This window comes from Solanum tuberosum, unplaced genomic scaffold, assembly GCF_000226075.1.
Source record: "Solanum tuberosum cultivar DM 1-3 516 R44 unplaced genomic scaffold, SolTub_3.0 scf00002, whole genome shotgun sequence".
In the NCBI taxonomy this organism is placed as follows: domain Eukaryota; kingdom Viridiplantae; phylum Streptophyta; class Magnoliopsida; order Solanales; family Solanaceae; genus Solanum; species Solanum tuberosum.
Genome location: NW_006238928.1, coordinates 3,718,090 through 3,726,944, shown reverse-complemented (window position 1 = coordinate 3,726,944; position 8,855 = coordinate 3,718,090).

Here is an 8,855-nt window from a genome sequence, read left to right as displayed (position 1 = left end):
CCCTGGCGCTCTGAGATGCGCGGGGCGCCAGCCCTCAAACTTCAAAGAAGTTTGGCTGGCGCTCTGGCTGGCGCGACACGCCAGATGCCAAACTTCAGAGAAATTTTTGTGGCGCTCTAGCAGGCGCGGAGCCCCAGCCCTTTTGCCCAGCGACTTCCGACTTTTCTCTTCCGTTCTTCCTCTCTAAACCTCCCTAACTTCCATAGTTCCTTCCCCAAACACTTAGGATCAATTGTACTCTCAATATACAACCAATCTAACTCGAAAAACAACTCGGAAACATGAATCAACTCACCCCCAAGCATCAACAACTCAACTAACAAGAATTCTACAATTTGTTCTTCAAGAACCTTACTTCTTCAACATGTAAACAACTCAAAACAATTGGATTGAAACAAGTTGGTGTGTGGGTGAACTAACCCAACACAAAAATATCTCACATACCTTAATAGGGATCACCCCCGACGAATTCCACTCGCAAGCTTGGATGATCTTGACGAATTCTTGCCTTTTTCTCTCTTTCTTTCTTCTTTTCTCTCTTCTCCAAGCCCTAAGCGTATTTCTCAATTCTCCAAACTGACTAAGTCATGTTTTTACCCCAATAAATCCTTAAAATCAAATTAGGAAATTAATTAGAGAAAAGACTACTTTGCCCTTCCCTAAATCCGGATTGGGACTTTCCTCAATCCAACAGCCTAACTTCCGAAAGGCATATCTCACTCATACGATGTTGAAATCGCGCGAACTCGGAGGCGTTGGAAAGATATCTCCAAGGTATTTCCAACTATGTCAACAACTTCTCCTAAATCATCCTGAGCTAGGAGTTATGGCCGTTTGAAAATGGCCAAAACTCACTTTCTTAACTTAGACCAAATTTTCCAGATTTCCTTATTCTTTCCAAAATCATTATTTTCAGATTTTAAACTCTTTCTAGTCGTATCTAGGTGCGAGATGTTACAAATCTCACATGGAGTGATACGGTAAAGAATTTGATTACTAAGTAAAATGGTGTTCTAATCGTTGGTAGAAGTAGAATTTTCGCAACAAATAAAGTAACTCACAAGGGATTGACAATTAATCTCAAATAGGGGGCTTTGAGTGAACAATTAACAACTACAAATAATCGGGAGTAAACAAGTAGAGAGGGATCCTTGGGAGTGTGATCAATTGAATGCCAATTTTGCTAAATGGGTTATCATTATTTACTAGAAATCGTCTAATCTTAATGGGTAGGATAGGCTTTCAGTGCAATAGCCATTTCTCCATAAACTATCATGAATCAAGTGAGTTCTCTCGAACCTCGACAAGCATAATACATGTAAACAACCTAATACCTCAATCGATCTACTTCTTCAAGCTAGATTAGTAGGATTGAATTTAGGCCCACTTTCTCAAGCTAAGTCCACAATAACCCAATGACTACAATCATCAACCCATAATTTTAAATCCAAAACTTCTTTCTCAAGCAAGCTCAGAATGCTAGACTACAATTCTATTTGCAACTATAATTCACCAATTAAAACTTAACTATCAATTGAACCCACTTCAAATCAACAAAAAAATCAGTAAATACTAACACCCATAAGCTAATTGAAACATTCAATTACATAATCACACCCCGAAGAATTGGGATTTTAGCCATACATAGTACATAATAAGAAATTGTTACCAACTATGTTTTCCGTCAGCTTGGGCAACAATCCACAAGTCTTCAAAATGCTCAAATTGAATTCAAAATCAAATAAACCCTAAATCTCTACTCAAAAAGTAAAAAAAATTCAATGTTTAGAATATTAGGAATCGAAAATCCAAAACTGGACAATGTGGGAACTCTTAAAAACTCTAGAACGCCTTTTGCATCTTTTGAAAATTGCATTTATACGTTCCCAGAATTTGAGCTTAAGAGTCATTCGGCGAAATAAGTCGGGTTCACCGACAAGGTCGGCGACGCGTCGTATGCTGCTTCCCATCGCCTTCTTGGATTATCCTTTCACCACTTCTCTTCTGTGACTTTAGGCGAGCAAAGTTTCCACTGCCGATTCATTCGACGCTTCGCTGAACCGTCCGTTCTCTCGCTGAATTAGTCTTGTTCTTGGGCTGGCCTGCTGTATCTTTTGGCAACCTGAAGATCCACTTAGCGACTCGCCGAGTAGCTTTGGTGAGTACCAACTTTGCTTTTTCTTCTTTTGAAAATTACATTTATATGTTCCTAGAATTTCAGCTTCAGAGTAATTCAGTGAAATAAGTCGGGCTTCGCCGACCAGGTCAGTGACTCACCGAATTCTCCTTCCCATTGCCTTCTTGTCTTAGTCTTTCACCACTTCTCTTTTGTGACTTTAGGCGATCAAAGTTGCCATCGCCGAACCATCCGTTCTCTTGATGAGTTAGTCTTCTCTATAAGCTGGCATGTTGTAACTTTGCGAGCTGAAGAGAAACTCGCTGACTCGCCGAGTGGCTTTGGTGAGTACCAACCCTGCGTTTCTTCTTCTTTTTCACTCAATTTTTCCCGGTAATTTCCATGCCTTGCTCGATCTTTTGCCTTTATTGCTGCAAATTAGCATTTTAACATCAGTTTAGAGCAATAAAATAGGCATTGAGGACACTAAAACTCTGAATATTATGCTCTAAATGAGTCGAAATCCCCAACTCATCAACATACCACAAGGAAATACATGATTTTATACACTTAACAAGAGCTTAGAAATCTACTTGCCTCAAATAGTCGAACAATCCCTCTGGGACTTGAGCCTTCACTTTTCGTTTTGCTTCCAAATCAATGTAATTTATTCAAATAAATAACCACCATAATATTTCTAAAGTAACCACACACATGTTACTATATGTTAAGCCTTGACTCAAAAACTCACCCAAATCTATAGTTAAGTTCCTAAATTTCAAGCCTAGGGCTAAGTCTCAATTTCTCCAATAGCGTAACTCTAATGGTATTTATATAGTATAATACACCTAATATTTAATAACCTATCTTAATATAGCAAAACTTGAAATATAATGTGAAAATCATAAAAAACAAAATCATAGTCGAAATTAAATACACTATTGGCTAAGAATGGAAAGACTAGAAATGAGGATAAATAATAGTATGAACAACCCAACGGAACGTTGATTTCTCAATACTACAAAATTCATCACTTATATTTTCCTAATCATTAAACCATCATTACTTAACTATTAACCTCTGAATAAGTTCCACCACTATACTTATCCCATTAGCCTTTAAAACACCAAATTGTAAAAATAAAAAATCACCACTATATTCCTTCTCACCAACAAAATGTAACGTACTACCCATCCATTGTAATAATCTTAACATAAGCGTATAGAAATCACAGTTTGAAAAAAATATAAACTTATTACTTGAAGCCTCGTGCCCGATCACCGCAATTAGGTTATGCTATACTTAAAAGAATAATAACCCCCTTAACTTAATTTAATACATGGGCCAATTGAAATAGGATATTAAATAAATTATGGACTTGACCCATTAGTTACCGATTAAAAAATAATTATTTAATAAATACTCATCAATTAAGTAACCATAGTTATCGAATAGTTCAAAATTTTAAAATAAACTTCACTAACTGATCAAACATTACTTGGTCAACAATCGGAAGGGGTAAATTTGTAATTGTGTGAAAGTTTCTAAAAATGTCATTCGGGGTCATTACAACTACTCATCTCAAGAGTACTCAATTCATAGGTTTCATGTTGAAAAATAGACATGAATGAATCAACTTCAAGAGTCTTAATGCATAACATATAACAATTCAATATTAGGAATAAAATTTCAAAAGAATCAGGTATCAAGAACTCAAAATCAACTTATCTCAAAAATACTCAAATCTAGGGATAGAATCCTAGATTACTCTTTTACTGATTTGAAAGTCGATATAGGGTGTGAGGAAGAACTAGTCCAACACTATGATATCCTTACCAACATGAAAGAAAAAGGTTCTTGAAGAATCTTGAAGAAGAACCTTATTAGAAGCCTTGAAACCCTAGCTTGAAGGAGAACAATCAAGAAAATCACTCTTGAGATTGCTGAGTTAGTTTCTTGAAATCTCTATTGCCAAGAATTATAACTTATATTAGTGATTCATAATTGTATGGAGGAATGTGATTTGGAAAGAATAGAATTCTTGGAGAATGACTTATCTTGAAGAAGAATTTTGCAAAAGATTGGAAAAATCTTGAATGGAAGTCTTCTACTTTGATTTTTCCTTACGATTTTGCCTTAGGGTTTGAGAGAGAAGAGAATGAGAGATTAAGAGATCAAATCTGATTGATTTGGGACTTTAATGAGTCAAAAAATTCACTGAGGGTTTTCTTAGAGGTAAAAAGATAAAAATGACTCTTTTTAATATTTTTCCGTCAGCTAATTCATCACTGCATTGTATCAGGTTACTAAAATAGTCATAACTTTTAACTCGGAACACGAATAATTGTGAAATTGATGGTGTTGGAAAGAAGATTCAAACACCTTTAGTTTGATCTGTTTGGGCCACGTAACTCTTCAAATTCTAAGAGATATGGTTGTTTGAAGTTGAGCCAAGTAGAATCTTACATCAAAACATAATCAGTTTGGAAGCTTTCAACTCAACTTTGTGCTATGAGATTCCAGTGACCTTAATTCATATCTAAATTGATTTCCACACTAAAGAGTTGACCTATACACATATGGAAAATTTTAAATCACCCGATAAGACTTTACATATAAATAAAGAATAGTTTGGTTCTTAACCAAGAAATTTTATGGGTGTTAAAATGGCAACATAAAGTTTTATGGTTGTTATAATTGCTATCATACTTGCTACATTTTGTACTAACGCATACTCTTGCCTACAATTTTTATCAAAATGTAGGATCCGACACTCCAAACTCGCACTTCCGTGGCTAGGTATCTTTAGTAGAAGATTGAAGATTGGTGAATGCTCATGTTCCAAAGAACAAGCCCTTACTTCATGATGTCTTTACATTTCAGTTTTGACCTTGTTGTACAGGTTACGTCCCGAGAAATTCTTATGTGCTAGATGGATTTGATACATTGTTAAATTTCCACTTCGTTTTATAAAACTCTATGTTTTGAAATAATCTTTTAGTTCTCGTAATTTCTATTATCTTGTACAATGTATGCTAATTGGCTTTTATGGAGCCTCTCGAGGTCTTATACCCATGTTATTTCTAGGGTCTACCTTGGGTCTTGACAGTATTTAGTAGTAAGATGATAATAAATATCCAAATGTCATTATGTTGATGGTTTATTTTTTTCTTATGGTGTAAAAACGAGAATCCCCATGCTATTTATAATTTCAGTACAAGAACGGTAAAATATCTATTTTCCCTTAATGATATTGATATTAAATGTAACTATTATTACTATTGATAATTGGTTTTGAACCGGATGAAAAGAAAAATAGAGCTTATTGCTGGACTTGTTATTCGGAGCCAACAATTGGCTGTCGGATTTCATCCCACAACTACAAGAAGATGACTTTGGGGTCACTGTGGTGTGGTTGAATGTAGAGCAGTCCGTCCTTACAACCTTTGATCAGTAAATTATTTAGAAGTTCAAAAGATGGAGAAGAAGAAGGAAAATGTTTGGTATTTTGAGAAGATTTATTGTTATAATTTCCTCCTTTTGGAATAATACCAAATCCCTAAAATTATTTAGATTAATGATATAGCCTCGGAAATCCAACACGGCACGCCTACTTTGTATGTTTACATTTTTTATTAAGGAAAATCAATTAATATTTTTAGAAAAATTATTTAATATTAATTAAATTATATCTGTTATCAGTCATAATAACTAAGTTATATTACTAATTATTAATATATAGGTTTATAGGAAGTAATATAGTATCTTAAACATATATGGGGATTAATTTTTTCTATAAAGAAATGCTTCTTAAATTTGTAAGAACGACATGTGTCATTTTGAAAGAATAAAAAAGGCAAAAAGACATGCACTCATATAACATCAATTAAAAATATTTTTTTATCATATGACCTTCTAAGACAATTTAATGTCAAATAAGGTATAACCGACTTCAGTTGATGAGCTTTCACGCGTCACCTTTCCTATTTTTAAATCAATAATATCAATATTATTCCATAAGTGGACTAATATATCATTGTTACTAAAGATTATGTTGTAATTAGACTAATAAATTCATTTTTTTGTGATTCACTAACCATGAAAACATTTTTTGGTTAGTAAAAATGGTAGACCTGAAGAGGATTCTCTAGTCAAAATTCACGTATGTAATATTATCTTTTAGGTAACTAGTAACTAGTTAGAGTAATAACTACCATTTGTTAATTGTTGAATAATTATTTTTACAAAAGCTTTTTTTCGATAACTATTTGATTAAAATGATTATTGAAAGATTAGCACGTCATGCTTGCATCCTTAATTATATTTGGTTTCTATAATTCTAATTTGTATATATGATTGTAATTGATATGCAAAAAATATAGCTAAATTTTTGTATATTAATGTATCTATACAAAATTGTTTTTATTTATAAAATTATGCAGTCTTAAAAACTTTTTTCTTATCGATTTTCAAAATTTAGACTATATTAAGATTATTTTTTGGGAAAAAGGTCTCAAAAATATTCCAACTTTGACCGATATTATTGTTACGATACCAAACTTTAATGAGGACCTAGTACCCTTAAACTATTTAATATCGTATTTTAAACATATATATTTGCCCAGTTGGTCAAGTGCGTGAAAAACACAACGCATAGACCCGTAGGGCACCAAATAATTATTTTTGGGACCAATCATTAAATGCCACGTATGAATACAATAAGCTTTCTCAGATCACAGCTTTCTGGGCCCAATATAGTAATACAATATAGTACAAATGTACTATATTGTGTCATTGAGTTACTCTTCAATGCCTAACAATACAATACAGTAATACAATATAGTACAATTTTGGACCCGACCAGATCTCAGCTTTCTCTTTCGCAGGAAAACAAATCCGAAATACCACCATTGAAGGGCCAGGTAAGCTTTATATTAAACAAATTATTATTTTTAATTTTAGATTTTTTTTTTTTGGTCTTATTTGTTCTATTGTTATTTAGGGCTTCTAATTTCTTTTCTCTGATTTCTAATTTTTTTTGTTAGGATTATCCATGGAAAACGTAAAATTGGATTTGAATAACATTTGTTTTGATAAAGATGATCCAAAGTTGAATGAAGAAGTGCAATGCTTTCACGGTTTGTTGCTCCTTTTGAAAACTTCTTGAAACGCTATCAAAAACACGATTTCACACGCTATCAAAAATCCTCAACAACTAACACGATTTGATCTTTGATTTCTTCTTTGGCCTAAGTGAAATAGAGTTTTGGGAAAGAGACAGTGACAGTGACGATTGATTTCCTGTTTTTTGACTTTTCAAAAATATTTATTAAAGGGAATGAAAAGACTAATTTAATTAAGTAAAACGCGCGTGTGACACACTCAACTAACATAGATTGAGTATGGGAAAATATATATGTTTAAAATACGGTATTAAATAGTCTAGGGGGTGGGGGTAATAGGTCCTCATTAATGTTTGGTATCGTAACAGCAATTTTGACCAAAGTTGAGGTATTTTTCAGACCATTTTCACTTAATTTTTCATGTTTGTAATTTGATAAGTAGTGAATTTCCTTTCTATTAACATGTTTTTAATGCATCTTATTTTATTTGACCCTTGATTTAAGAAAAAAATATTATTTATTGGCTATTGCATTATTCCTAATACTTTTTAAAAAATATAACAAGCACAATTGATAATTTATGTTAGCTTATTATAATATATAAATCAAGTTGTTAATCATTTAGTGAACTATTTTCTGATACATGCATGTATAAAATAAAAGAAATATATAGTCTATTATATTGATTATACAATAACAACGCAAAATGAAATACTTTTTATTAAACTAAAATAACGATAATATATATCGTTTATAATATTTAATTTAGGACGCCAACTAAATTAACGGCTATATTTATCATATATATTATTACGTATTTTCAATTGTGTATACTAAATTTTAGAATATTTTAAATCATTTATTGGAAGAATAAAAGGGATAAGTTAAATAGCAACAGGGAAAGATTTTAGTTTCTTTTGTGAGGGGTGAGCCATGGCCCGTTATAATATAAAAGAAGACAATTGAACAAGCAGTTTCACAAGAGTAGAAAGATACAAATGTGTATTTACCACTCTCAACGTAAGATGAAAATTCCGTTTGTTTTCAAAGTTGTTTTCCAAAACAACTCACAAATCCCTTCAAAATTATCTATATAACCCACTCTCCGTTTTCCTTCTCTATTCACAAAAAAATAAATCACTTTTCTTAATTCTTATTTGCTTACTCATTCTTCTTTTCACATACAGTTAAAATTCTTTAGAGACATCTATATAGATCAGTCTCCTTCTTTGTCACGACGCAAAAATGGACGTGATGACACTCGTCTTATCCCACCAAGACAAGTCAGCCTAAAACTCCACCATCACAATAAAATGCGGAAATTTCATAATCAACTCAAAAATACCCCCAAAATATGGTTATCACATGTACAAGCTTCTAAAGTATTATAATTGATTCAAACGAAAACACAAGTCTCAAATGACCTTATTTCTAGAATAGAACAAGATCATAAATAAGGAGAAAGAAGATCCGCTGATATGACAAGCAGCTACCTCACTAACCTCCACAAGAAGCCTCAGACAAGGAGAAGAGAAAATATCACAAAGGTCCGGGCTAGTAACCTACAAAAAAAAAATGTAGTAGCAAGGGGTGAGTACCAAACCACACGGTACTCA